We start from the raw sequence: 15,135 nt of genomic DNA on the forward strand, positions 1-15,135 counted from the left end.
TAAAAGTGCAGCAATAACCATATAAGAAAGGATTCCGCCATACCCTTTCCTATTACTCTTCAAGCTAAGCCAAATCAGATTTGTTTTCAGCAAGGAGTGTAAAATAGAGGTTTGCTTTTTTTGCAGACTGGAAAGTGTAGTTGCTTCTACCTCCAGAATTCAGACCCCCCCCCCCTATTTTTCTGCGCTGACAATTTTGAAGGAGACTGATTTAGAAACATTTAATGAGGGAATAGGGGATTAGAACTTGGGAGTTGTTGCTTCAGTACCTTAAAAAGTTGGGAATTACAGCAACTACTTTTTATTTCCATCTTTTCAACGTGTTACGTTCACTAAGTTTTTTTTTAAAATTATTAATAAACTGCAGATAACAATAGTAGCTTGTTTTGTTTGGGATCACCTGGAGCAATATCAGTTTTACCACCAGGAGTAGGATGAGGCATTTTCTGACATTGTATAGCTACTAGAGAACTTAAACTGGTTTGATGTGAATTGCATGCCTTGGGCCTACAACCTATAAAATCAAAGGTAAATAGCTGTAAAGGAAAAATGAGTGGGTGGGAGAAGGAAAAAAAGCAAACTGGCCTGGTGGGGCTTGGTGGTTTATTTTTTTTCTTAAGAGGGTTCCAGTCAGGCATTCTAGGCCAGATTATTCACAAAGTTAAAAAGCAGGATAGTGCCACTGAGAATTCATGGCTTTTGCGCTTTATAGTGAAAAGCTGCTGCAAACCTGATGTGTACAGCCCTCCCTTTTGATTCCCTGCCCAACTTTTTTTAGCTGGGGATGAAAGCTGTCAGAACAAAGACTATTCAACAAACAAATTTATTTTTAAGTTGAAATATTTCTGACCACAGTACTGTATTCCTTTAATCTTGGCCCTTAGAAGTATGCTATATCCAAGCCAATGCAGCTTTTAAACCAGAGTCTGAAGCAGCTTCACCCAGGGTTTTTGAAGTACTCTGGTTTTGTTTTGCAGTGAGGGGGGCCAACCTCCCAAAAGTGGAAATTGGCAATAATACATTAAAAGTCTTAACTACTGGGGGGTACTTTCTCTTACCAGCACCTTAAATTGGAAGCTACGAGATTGGGGAGAAAGTACTGGGTTGTTGTTTTTTAAAGTAATGAATTGCTATACCTATCCTGGAAAATCCAATTTAAACTTATTATTCTGCTGTTTGGACAAACACAAGCTTGCTGCATGGGTGGGGTCTGTGGTGCCATTTATCACACCCCACCTGCATTCTGGTTCCCCCAGCAAACTGAAAAGAACAAAAGTTTTTTGTACCTTTGAAGAAAACTTTAAAGCGGTTCTTTTTTACAGATATACTACATAAAGTGCCTGTGTTAAAAAGTTAAAACTGCCATGCCAGGTCCCCTTGTTCAGATACTATGACTTGTAGCTTCTCACCTCGGTTTTATATTCCTATACATAAACTGCCATGCACGCTGATGATGCGCTACAGTTTTAAATCTGGCATCAAATATTGCATGCTGCAGTATTTACTGTTAACCCCTTCAAGGAAGCTTAATGACTTCGTTTGTATGTATATTTTAAAAAAGTTTGTCCCTCCAAAGCTGAACGCCACCCACACTTGAGTGTCAGTAGTAATGGGAGATAGAAATGAAGTGTTTGGTGCAAATTAGATGCACTAATAGCCAGCTGGAATGGAAACTTCAGCTAACATCGTTGCTGCTGAGCAGGTGGAACAGCTGTTACCATTTTTCTCTGTTGCAGCCTAATTGCAAAGGCTGTTGATTGGGCATGTAGTAACCCTTGCCAGTGGCCTGAGATGGACCAAAGATGAGCTTTTAAAGTGTTTAGGGGAGCTGCCCATGGTGCCCTCTGCCCCGTTCCTTGTTCTTCTCTGCCTAGGCACACTACTGTGATTGGGTGACAGTGGAACATCGCTTTGTGGGCATTCACCTTGAGATGATAGGTGTGGCGGCAATATACCAAAGTTACTGCTTTCTAGAATGAGCATTTGTATGGCTTGTCCCCTGTATGACATGTCTCTGTGTTGGAGAAAGACACTCAGGATGATGCCAGCCGCATGAGACCTCTGAAGCTCCCTTTGTGGGCGGATAGCAATGTTTTTAGGCTTAATTAAGCTCAGGAGCCTTCTTTCAAGTTTTCTAGCACTGGTATTGTTTCCTGTATGGCATGTCAAATGTTTGGAAGAAGTTGCGTTCTTCTCCAACAGCTCATGAAGGGGAAACTGGCCTTTTTTAAAAAAATAAAAAATAAAAAATTGAATTTTCTCCAACCTGCATGTAGCTATAGCCTCCACCAGTTTTGCCAGGTTATGAGGAGCGTGGCAAAGTTCTCCTTCACCCCACTGCTTTGCCCGGGGGGGAGGGCCCTCCTGTATAGCAGGATTGTAAACTTGCTTTTTGTGACACACCTCTACTCTTAGGAAACAAAGGACACCCTTGAGCATTGTTTTATAGCACAATCAAGACACAGAACTTTTACTTCCAAAAGCTTCTTGGGACAAATGTGTTCTTTCCACAAACTCCTTAAGGCGTGGAGGCTGCAGGAATGGCAGGCGATGAATGCCACCCCCCTCCTTGTGGGCCCATATCTGCTGCCCCTTCCAGTTGGTCGCCCTGGCCCTTACGGGGGTGAGCACCAGCCCCAATCCTTCCCTATGAAGCTTCCCGTGCAGGAAATTAGTTGCAGGGCCGTCTTAAGCCTGTCTGGCGCCGTGGTGCAAATATCCCTTCAGCACCCCCCCCCCACGGGTGGGGAGGAGGCTCGTGGCACGGCATGGCGGAGCTCTCAGCTTGGGCCTACCTTGCAGGGTTGCCGTGAGGATCACAGCGGAGAAGGGAGGGGAAAACTGCCATTTCATCGGAGAAAGGATGGGGTGGAACAAGGCGAATTTTTAAAAGAAACAAAACATACCCATCATCAACATGGCCGTGTTCCATGGGGGTCTTGGCAATGGGACTATGCATGGGCCTCCAACGCTGCAGCCTTTGCTTTCATGGCTAAGACCTGGCCACTGGATGCTCTGCCAAGAAAGCGAGGCACCCAGAGGCGTAGGAGCCAATGTCCCTTTGGGCCCTCTCAAGTTGCCAGGCACTGCCATTCAAATAGTGTGCCTGTCATGTGATTATGCAGGTGAGGATTACCTGCTTCCCCCCATTTTATTCAAGTTGGCACCTCTGCCCAGAGAGGTGGGGTGGGGTTTGCTGTGTGTGGCAATCCTGGCACCACCCGGCGGGCAACGAAGGTCTTCCTGGCGAGGAAGAAGGCGCCGGGCCAGCCAGGATCAGCGTGTGCTGTCCCCCCGACGCCATGGTGCGCCTTCTGTTCGCCTGCCATGGGCAGGACCAACAAATAAAACGCTGGACTTGCGCGCTGGACTTGCGCAGGGCCCGGTGCAGCAGGCAGCCAGAGGGGGCGGCCCGATGGGCAGGGATGCTGCCAGGTGTGGTCGGCCTCCACCTGCTCGGTCAAAGTGGCTGTGCAGTGCTGCTGTTCAGGGAGCCCTGGCTGCCACAGTGACAGGCTCACCACCAGCTTCCTGTCGCGATTGCTCCACGGCGTTGTAGCAGAGAAGTGCAAAAGCTACAGGTTCTTTAGTGCAGTATTCTTTTAATGTGAGCTATATACATACAGACAGTTCATACAAAGACAACTAGGACTCTCTCTCTCTCTCTGACTCCACTCTACACCACCACGCCCTGCTTAACAGGTTCCCCTTTAATACAAGACAACAGCCAATCATCTGCCGGCCCACTCTTGCTGAGTCACTCTGACACAGTAAGGTTTGCAGGTCTATTGCATCAGCTTCTTTTACTTTTCAAGCAAGCTCAAGCCTGCAGACTTACTAGGCTACACAACATTCTATGTATCCCGACACTTCCCTGCAACGGCGCCCGCAGCCCGAGGAGGCCGGCAAGGCTGGAGGGCAGCTCCTCTAGCAGGGAGGAGGCTCCACATGCAGAATGGCGGAGGCGCCTTCTAGAACTTTGCACAGTGGCGTCTTGTGCCACTAGCCTCTATGGCTAAGACGCCCCTGTGTAGTTGTGATTCAAGAAATCCTGCCCATTGCCTCAGTGGCAGATCCCCCAAGTTCTTCCATTTGCCGTTTTTCGTCAATGGCGGGAAAGGAGGAGGCGGCGGCAATGGCGGGAAAGGAGGAGGAGGCGGCAATGGCGGAAAAGGAGGAGGCGGCGGCGGCTTCTTCGTCCGGCCTGGCGTCCGAGGAGAAGGCGGGAGCCCGGACGAAAGAGAGAGGCAAAAGCTGCCCCAGAGCATCTTCAAAACACCATATTAAGGCCACGCCCCCCCCCCCCCCCGAGAAAAGCAGAGCCAGTACTTTCGCACACGGACTGGACTTATCGGCCTACGTTGGTAAAGAGGCCTCCCTGCGCTGCCAGAAGGTCTTTGAAGACACCTGTGGTGTTTCTAGTTGAATTACCACGGCACGTTACTTAAAAGAATAGAGAAAAGACAAGGTAGCTTGAACCAGCAAACGACCTGTATGAGGGTAAATGAGCAAAAGAGAGAGCTCCTCCTCCCAGCCCTCATACAGGTACTTTTTATTGAACACAAAACCCGCCTTCAAAGATTCAAATCATCCAATCACAGTGTCCAGAGCAAACTCCCCCCACAGGCCATGTGGCCATGAGAAGAACAAAGAATCTTTGAACTTAGCAGAACTGTTTTGATCTAACCCTACTTCCTAGGCTACAGATAATTAGCATTCCAAGATCAGGTAGAAGAAAGACACAAGATTGATAGGAGGAAGTGAAAGAACAAGCATCCTGGCCATATTGACACTACACAGGCCTCCAGGATGTTAGCAGATATACTTCAAAGAAACAAGAAGGACAGATGCTCTGAGGTTATCAAAGATACACTCATTGCCATGTAGTTGTAAATTAAACAGCAACCAAATTGGAAAAGAGAGACGTGACTCTGTTGCTAGCCAGCAATGGAGTTTTAAGACACAGCCAATTAATACAGCCAGATTCAGGTCATGTAGGATAAATATGAAAATCATATTTTGCCACCAGAACCAGAAAGGAACTTTGCACTCAAACACAACCAATATTGGTCTCGGAATGTCCAGCTCGACTTCCACAATGTTCTTAGGCAATTTATTTATTCCTTATTTATCCAGCATGAACACCACAGACACCCAAGGGGTCGAGAAGATGAAGCAGCTCTACTTTGGCTAGGCCCAAACCCCCAGGCTTGCCCCCCTCCAGGCAAATCCAACAGCAAGGGTCCGGCAGCTGAAGCCGCCCTCTCTGCCAAGCTGCTTGAATTTTTGTATTAAATTGAATTTTTCAATTAAAGCACTTTTTTTTTTTGCAGTGAAAAAGTAAAGAATGGAGTCCATGAGACTCAAGGGCCTCCTCCAGCACCACACCAAATGTCGGCCTATCTTGATACTATGCCAAGCCTCAAAATAGATATTTCCATTCTAAAAAGTCAAAGGCTTTGTATATGTCTAGGGACCCGAGTGCCTAGTTGGGGAGTCTCTTTTGGTAGTCCTAGTGTATGGAGCAATTTGTGGGTTGGGTCCACTAATGCTTCTTCCTGGAATAAATCTGGTTTGTTCTGGATTAATAATTGTGTATCAAACGTTGAAGTCATTTTGTTTGTGTGGGCCATGCTATTGTTGAGAATCATCCCCAAACATTTTTTCACTATAAAGCCAAAGGCAGATTTAACCCATATTTAGCACTTGTATGTGGGTTTTGTCTGTTAAAATTGTATCTTGGCGAGTGGTTGCATTGATAGAGAGGAGTGTAAAGTAGCCTTCTGGGCAATGGCAACTCGTGCATCCATTGTCCTGTCCCTTTGCCTCTAGCTTTACCCCCCCCCTTGCTGGAAATGTGGCTCCCTGGTTGGAAGGAGGCCCTCTGCTCCTGATACAGCATAACCCCATGGCGTGGTTGCATTTCGATGAATTGGAAAGCAGCACAATGCCTGTGAAGATGCACATCATATTCCCCTTTAAAAAGAAGCTTCAAAGTGCCAACGTGTTCTGCGAGTATAGAAAGGCCAGCCAAAAATAAGTGAATGTAAACCAGGCTTGCTTGTCGGGATAACCAGTCGCTGGAGTGCCTGCTCCCACTGGTTATGAGGGTTCTTGAAGGTCGTGAGGAGTTTTAGGAGTTGCAGAAGGTCTGAAGAGGATAGCGATAGGCAGCAAGGAAAAGTAAAAGGTGGGTGCGGCCGAAGAAGCAGAAAGGAGGCCAAAATAAATGAGACTGCAGTCGGTTGTTGAAGTGTACTCACGGAATGCGAGTGAGCTCTCCCTCCTCTCAAACTGAGGCAGGGGCTATTTATTGAGAAATCATACAGCGTCACCAACTCAGCATAAACCAATCACAACTTAGCAATAACGAGCTTTTCCGGGCGGCCGTTAGCAGGAGGCTTCCTGGCGCGCGGAGGGATCCCGGCTCTAACTGCGGCCGGATCTTTTTTCTCCTTCTGCGCGTTAGCGCGGAAGGATCGGTGCAGCGGCTATCGCGCGCGGGAGAAACCAAAAACGTATTCCCACACACTGAGCATCTCATTTTCTGGATGGATCATTCTATCAACTGCCTTCAGTTACATGCTAGCGAAATGCCTGATTATTTAATTTTCCAAAAAATATCGCTGGCTTTTCTGCAGTGCTGCAGAGTCTTCGAAACGGAACTTGATGAGAGATGTCTTTCTGCTGGTCAATTAGTGGTCCCCCGCCATATTGCCATTTTCTCTTGATTTCAGCTTTGAAGAGCAGGTTTAATAACTGCTTGTATTATGAAGATCTGGAAAAGACTTGTTCCAGGGCAGGATGTGCCCCCTGCCCTGACTTCTGCAATTGAGGCTCCCTTCCTCTCCCAAGATCCTAGCTGGCTTTAAGGAGCCAGAATGGGCAAGAAGCAAAGAGACACCCCAGTAAGCCTCTTCACTTCCATCAGAGGTAATGGGTGGAAGTTGAGCCCATACAACTTGACTAGACTGAACACTAGCATTCTTGCCCTGGCTACTAAGCCTGGAGTCTTCCCTCTTTATGAATAGACTCCCCAATTTTTTCCGTATATTTCTTTTTTTTTAATTACTCAATTTTCTTTTTCTATTACTACATACATTTCATATCCATAACATTTATATCACATCACCTCATCCCTCCCCTTCTGGGATTCCCCCAACTTCGACTTCTGGTTTGTTTCCCTTTTATTGCATACTGCCGTTTCTTAAAAATCCACTATATCATATTTTCCTATTTTCTCCAAAAAAAAAAAGCTTTTCTGTAATTAAATTCCCTTCTTCATCAAACATGTTCTTTAATTTATAAAATCCCTGATCATCTAATTTTTTCCACCAGCCAGGGTCCCTTTGACCCTCCTGCATGTATTTTTTGTAAATTTCTTGTAGCACTGCAGACCCCCAATGTCAAAGATGGTTCTGTTAGACTACGAACCACCTGAAAGAGTCACCTGGTGCTGTTTTCCAAAGTTGAAATCTTACCTACAACCTGTAAGCTACTTGTTTTCCAAAATAACGATCACTGCCATTTCTGCAATGTCGCAGAGGCTTTTCAGAATGGAACTTCCTTCCAAAGAGATGTTTCCCCTTGTTACGGGGCCATGGAATTGAAAATTCAACACAGAGAAACCATGTAACTTTTACAAAATGGGGTCCTCTATTACATATGCGTCGAAGAAAGAACGTGTATTTAAAGCACCTAAGACACATGGGAGCATGTGGAATGATTATTTAAACCAACTGTAGAAATAATGTTTAGTTGATTATATTACTAAGGTAATTACCTGGACATAGTTGGGGCTGTTTTTTTGGGGGGGGGTAGGGGGAAACTATTTGTTTGCTTGTATTTGATTATACGTTGTTATATTGAACAAATAAAATATTTTTTTTAAAAAAAAAAAAGTCAACACAGATCAAACCCAGGCTGAGGGGGACGTTCTCGTCTCCAGTCCATGCGAACAGAGACTCAAAATCCGCTATCCACATACTGCTTGGGCCTGGTACCTGAACCACTGAAATTGATGCAACAGTGCCCCCCGGCACATCGTTTTCCTCGCAGGCACATCTCGCAAAACAAGTAAAAATAGTTGGGGATTTACAAAAAGACTAGTAAAACTTGACGACAAGGCAAAAAAATACAGAAACAGCAATACCTCTGAAAATTAATATTGGTTATAAACAATTAAATCAATTTTTAAACAGTTTTGGGCCATTTGGGCAGCTTCAGCTTCCAGTTAACTTCCAGGGTGTTTCCTACCCAGTAGAAGAGGTCTGGCAGTCCTTGGAGGCAGCTGTAGTCAGCCAGGCCTTAGGCCTTGTGGAGAGAGGCAGGGGGCAGGTCCCACAAAACTCACAGAGGGTGTGGTTTTGTCCTGGGCAGCCAGTGATCAGGGATCAGGTAGATCTCACTCCGAGCCGAGCTGAAGGGCTGGCTGGTAGAATGACCGCAATTCCCCCAGGTTCGAGCGGGGGGCTCCCCTACCATAGGCCTCTGCCCCCCTACTGCAATTGAGGCCCCCTTGCTCTCGCCAGCTCCTCCTTCCAGGCATATTCTTCAGCCCCCCCCCCTTGTCCCAAAGGGGATGATGAGCTCCTTTGGTGGCAGCCCCTCCCCCAGGGCAGGCTGGCTTTATACCTTACAAAACAAGTTAAAAATAGTTGGGGATTTACAAAAAGACTGGTAAAACTTGACGGCAAAGCAAAAGAATAAACAGCAATACCTCTGAAAGTTAATTTGTCAAAAAGAATTAAATCAGTTTTTTCTCTCATACCATATTGCCCCCTGCCCTGACTACTGCAATTGAGGCTTTCCCCAGCTCCTCCTGGGCACATTTCTCAGACCCCCCTAAAAGGGGGCTGGCCCACACCCTCGTCCCACCCTTGAAGTATTGACACCCAAAGGTGATGATGAGCTCCTTTGGTGGCAGCCCCTCCCCCAGGGCAGGCTGGCTTTATAAAGTTGCCCCCCAGCAGCTGGTGTTCATCTAAGCTGGGGTTGCTTGCCTGCCCGCCAGCTCCTGGTCCCCCTACACTACCTTTGCTGCTTGCCAACCTCTCTTGGGGCTTATCCACACTTTATTTTGGCCTTCTTTTTCCAGGCATCCATGCTTTCCTGTGTCTGGGTGCGTTCACCGCAAAATCCTGATATTTACTATAAAGGTCTATCTTGAGTTTCCACCCGGATTGCCATTTGCTCTGATGCAGCTTTAAAGAGCGGGTTTAATAACTGCTTCTTTATGCAGATTGGGAAAGACTCCCTCCTGGGCAGAACTGCATTGGCCAGCCCAGGCTGGCTGGCTTTTAGGAGCCAGGATGGGCAAGAATCAAGGAGACGGGTGGTTGGTTTCACTCATCCCAGCAAGCCTCTTCACTTCATCAGAGGTGTAACGGGTGGAAGTTGATCCCATACAACTTGACTAGATGGAACACTGGCATTCTCCCGGCCCGGCTACCACGGTGCTGGAGCCTTCCCTCTTTCTGAATCTTACCTGCAAAAAACTATGTGAAGTCATTGCAGGAGGTCTTGTGGTCCTCACCAGATCCCCGATGGCAAAGGTGGTTCTGTTAGACTACGAACCACCTGAAAGAGTCTCCTGGTGCTGTTTCCCAAAGATGTTTTCAGAACAACTTCCTTCACAAGAGATGTTGCCTCTTGTTATGGGGCCAAGTTGGAATTGAAAAATCAACACAGACCCAGGCTGAGGGGGATGTTCTCATCTCCAGTCCATGCGAACAGACTCAAAATTCGCTATCCACACATTCCTTGGATATGTACCTGAACCACAGTAATTGATGCAACAGCCCCTCCCCCCCCCCCCGTTTACCTCCCAGGCACGTCTCGCAAAAACATCTTACAAAACAAGATAAAAATAGTTGGGGATTTACAAAAAGACTAGTAAAACTTGACGACGAAGCAAAAGAATAAACAGCAGTACCTCTGAAAGTTAATTTGTCAAAAAGGTTTAAACCAGTTCTTTTCTCGTACCATATTTCCCCCTGCCCTGACTACTGCAATTGTGGCTCTCCCCAGCTCCTCCAGGGCACATTTTTCAGACCCCCCCTAAAAGGGGGCTGGCCCGCACCCTCGTCCCACCCTTGAAGTAAATAGTTGGGGATTTACAAAAAGACTAGTAAAACTTGACGACAAGGCAAATAATAATAATAAACAACAAACAGCATTATCTCTGAAAGTTAATATTTGTTAGAAATATTTAAATCAATTTTTAAACTGTTTTGGGTCATTTGGGCAGCTTCCGCTTCCGAGGCTGCAGTTAACTTGCAGGGTGTGTCCTACCCAGTAGAAGAGGTCTGGCAGTCCTTGGAGGCAGCTGTAGTCTGAGGCTGAGGGGATGTTCTCATTCCCAACACTGCATGTGAACAGAGACTAGCTATTCACATACTGCTTTGGGCTTTGTACCTGAACCCCACTTCAGTCTCGTTAGACTACCAACCACCTGAAAGAGTCTCCTGGTGAAGGTCCTCTTCGCTGTGGCTACTGCCATCTTGGCAATTTTTATTTTTATTTTTTAAAAAAGTTTCATTTAGATAACCAGCAGCCAAAACACAGTGAAACCCCCCAGGCGGTCGATACATTGGATATACATGAACAATGAAAACACATTCAAATCAACCATATGTACAATTCTATATATATATTAACACTCCACAAGGTTTATTTGACTTTCAACGTTTTAATTACCCTAGATTGTTCAAACCTACCCAAATAATTCAGTAGCTTCTCAAACCAATCCTCTTTCTCACTGATCTTAAACCCTTTCATTCTGCGTATCTCACAGTTAGGTATTCTAAAATTATAATAATTCAATTTTTCCCTCCATTGGTTCACCTCTAACTCTTCTGCATTTTTACAATTACTCGCTACAACCTGTCTGGCTGCAATTAGCATCAAATTTACCCATTAACATTCCTCTTTTTGTTTTTAACCCGGTGCTACCCAGGCTAATAGGAACCATTAATTTAGATATTTCCACATTTCTACCCACAATTCCCGATATTTCTATACCAATCTGTTTCCAAAACTAACGGACAATCCCACCACATATGACTGTACGTTCCCATACATACATACATTCTTTTTATTGTACCGTCAGTCAGGAAAAAATACATTTGTACAGAATTAAAAACCTCTGAAGGAACTTTGAAGAAAAGAAGACATAACCCACAATGGAATGGAGCTAAACAGATAGCCCCATATCGATAAAATCAATTAAAATCTTACGGTGCTTAAAAGCTAAAAAAAGAAATTTAGCCACCAAGGAGGCTGTATTTCTAGTGGCATTATTCAGTAAGTATAGAACCTGACTTTCTCTGGATAGAAAGCTAAATGGATGTAAAAGTGGAGCTATAAGGTTTTGCCTGAGTTCTACATTGAGAGGATAAGTCAGAAGAAGTATGTTCGGTAGACTCAACCACGCCCATAGTACATTGACAGGTTCACTGGGTGTATGGAACTCCCTTGTATCTTCCCCACAATACCGCGGAGTCAAGGGTGTTTAGTCTAGCCGCTGTAAGGAGTCTGCGGTATTCCACGTAGTGGATATTCGCGAGCTAAGGGGCTGATGTCTGACGTTCTATCACTCCACATTTCTCCCAGCAATTTTTACTTCCCGATTTTGTGATATGATACAGTAACCTTACTTGTGTAATACAAAAAACGAACAACAACCATACAAACATACACAACAACAACTTGGCAATTGTTTTATTGCCCTCAACTTCAGGGAAAATCCTACCTGAGATAGTGTACCCTTGTACAGTGCTCCCCCAACTTTTTATTGCCGTGGACCGATCAACGTTTGATAGTTTTACCACGGCCCGCTGGGGGGGGGGACACATTGATTGTTTATATTTCAGATTGTTTTGATTTAATAATTTTAATTTAATTGTATTCAAACATGCCTTCAAAATAAAATAATTACACCAAAAAATGAATATAAAGTGATTTAACATTTTAACTCCCTAGAACGCTAAATCAATGAGAACCCTGAGCTTGTTTCTTTGCAACGAGACGGTTCCATCTGGGAGTAATAGGTTCATACTTTGACCAGCAAATGCGTCTCAAGTTTGCACGCATTCTGGACAAGTCAAAAGAGATGGGGAGCCTTCCTGGGGCACGTGGCGGGCCCATCCTACCCCAACCCTTCAGTGCCTGGCAGACTATGAAAGTCGCACAAGGATCGCTATTATAGAAAGATTTTCCAAAGAAGGAAATGGCAGCCACCTGAATCCTAAGTGTTTTCGGGGCCCCGACCCTGCTGAAAGAGATGTGCCAGATATTCCAGCGCCTGTGTGGCAGTAGGGGGCGAATCAACTGAGGCCGGCCCCGATTGGCTACTAAAATGGACAAAATCAGCCCAGGCCTCCTTATATGACCTGAGAGTTGAAGGGGCAATGGACGTCGCTACTCCCTGCAGCACTAAACTGTTGCCAAGGCTCCACAGGTGGCCCAGGAAATATTCCGGATGCTCCTGCACCTCTGGGGCCAAGGATCTGAACCGTTCCACCTGAAAGCGGGACAGAGCATCGGCAATATCGTTAGAAATTCCTGGGATAAAACAGGCAGAAAAAAACTGTTATAGCGTAAACAATGCAACACAAATGCCCGCAACATATGTAATATATAACCATCCAGTGACTTGAACAGTTCTGCTGCTGTGGTGTTGGTTGGCAAAGGGAGTGCACATAACAAATGCTCATGCACATCCTCCTGATATATGATAACGCACATAAACAAGTAGTATTGCCCTGTTGTCGATACCTGTAGATTCGTCAACCTGGAGTGCGTACCACGGCGATGTATTGATCCTCTCCAACATTTGTGTCTCAATGTCTTCGGCTATTTCCTCAATGCGCCTAGTCACAGTGCTAGCCGATGAAGGCACATGTGCTATCTTTTCCACAGCAGCCTCTCGTAGAAGTTCAAAGCAAATGTCTTTAGTGGAGGGCAAGATCAGTTCTTCACCGATAGTGGATGGCTTTTTAGCCTTAGCAATACGGTTAGCCGCCAAATAAGATGCTCTCAGTGCATTCTCCTTTATTGATTGTGGTGGCCCTCATAAATTTCTTCTGTCCTTCGTGTTCCCGTCTTTTTCTTTTAAAATACTCCAGGGGCTTGTCTTTTAATCCAGGCTGTTTGGCGTTCAAGTGGCGAAGCAGTTTTGAAGGTTTCATTGCCTCATTAGAGAGCGGTTTTGATGTGTGGGAATCACCTGTCCCGATGAATCCATATTTCAAGTAGGACTCATGGTATTGTCTGTTAAAAGTTACCATATATTCCGGTGTATAAGATGACTGGGTTGTATAAGACCCCCAACTTTCCCCAGTTAAAATACAGAGTTTGGGATATACTCTCCATATAAGACTCCTCCAACACACACCAAATAAAAATTAAAAAAAACATCAGATTTGATTTCAATGGTAATTTTTATTCAAATGCTTATGACTGTCATCAAACATGTAAACATAAAATAGTGCAACGCCCATCATAACTGCAGTTTCCCTTTAAAAGCCTTCAAAATCCTCCTCTTCATCGCCATCTGATATCATAAGTACATCAGTGATACCTTGTGGTACATTTGTAAGGCAGTCATTGTATGCATTGAATTCCGTATCTGATGGTGTGGTCTCAGCTTCGGCTTCCTCTTCATCTTGCCACAAGTAGTCATCCTCCATACCATCTAATGGATTTGATATGCCACACTTCTTGAAAGACCTGATTACTGTTTCTGCATCAATATCATTCCAGGCTTTAATGACAAACTGGAGCCTTATTTGCTCCCCAGGGTACCTTGAGTTGTGCCTGGCGAGAAATGATGGAAGCAGTTAAGAGACATGAGGCTTCTGGCTTCAGAGGGAGAAAGATTTATTTCTGCATGCAGAGGCACTTGCGGTGTTTGAACACCCAAAGCAAGTACAAAACAGTTTTCCAGCAGTTCTTACACAGTTTTCCAACTCACCTCCCCACCCCAGGAATCTCAACCTAAAAGTGGATGCACGCAAGTGGGGTCAGGGGTTATCGTATACAGGAATAGAGGGGGACCTTGGTCTGCAGCTCATCATACACGCATTGTCTATATTGCATCGGGAGGTAAAGGGTATTGTCTGGCGCAGGGGTAAGGCACGTCGGTACGATAGTTGATTCTGACAGGTTCAGCTGATTTTAGGAGCCCTACTGCTGTGGAGGTGGTTCCCCATAGCCAGGTCGGGACCTGGTCCTTTAAAGGAGCAGGTATCTCTAAGTTTGGGGCTCCCTCTTCTGCCAGCATTCCTTGGAAAGAGGCAGCTGATTCCCCTGGCATGTGGAGGTATATACCTTCTGAGCTACAAGTTATGGTTGCCTTGAGTTTGCATAATAAGTCTCGTCCTAGGAGGTTAACGGGACTCAAAGTTAAGAGGAAAATGTTCTGCTGCTGGGGGTCCGATAGTTAACCTAGCTGGCTCGGAAAGGTGGCAAGTTCGGGGAATCCCATCGATGCCCATTATGCGTTGCTGGTTCTGGCTTGGTATTAGGTGGCTTTCATTTAGAGTGGAAAAAGTGGCCCCAGTGTCCAATAAACACTTGTAGTCGTGGCCATCGATTTTGAGTGTGCAGATGGGGTCTTGCGAGGATAACAGGAAGGTTGGGCAAATTAGGGCTGATTCTTCGGGATTCCCTGCTAATTGTCAATAGTTGTATGGTTGAGGAGGCAGCGGAGCTTGGGCACGCTGTTGTGCAAACTGGTTGTGGAAGGGGTTTCCTCCGGTCGGACCGGCGTTTGGTGCGGGGTTTCGGGGTGGTTGGCTAGCCTGGTTTGTCGTCCCATGTGGGTTCATCGTTGTCATATCTTTATTTAAAAAACTGGGCAATTTCGTCGGAAATGGCCTTCTTGGTTGCAGTAGAAGCATAGGTAGGGGCCGGGCTGGCGGTTAAAACCCGGTTTCCCGTAGGGAGATGGACCTCAGTTAAAGCAGCTTCCCCTGCCTTGGCTCTGCCCTCGCGGGTTCCCCGTGTATGACTGGAAGTTGGGGTTCCCTCCTTGGCCTCGATGCCAGGGAGTGTTGTTCCCTGTCGGGGTAGTCTGCGGAACGCCCAGGGCTACGGCCAACACGCGGGCATCTTCCTCCTTTTACTTCCTAG

Source organism: Lacerta agilis, chromosome 16, assembly GCF_009819535.1.
Source record: "Lacerta agilis isolate rLacAgi1 chromosome 16, rLacAgi1.pri, whole genome shotgun sequence".
In the NCBI taxonomy this organism is placed as follows: Eukaryota; Metazoa; Chordata; class Lepidosauria; order Squamata; family Lacertidae; genus Lacerta; species Lacerta agilis.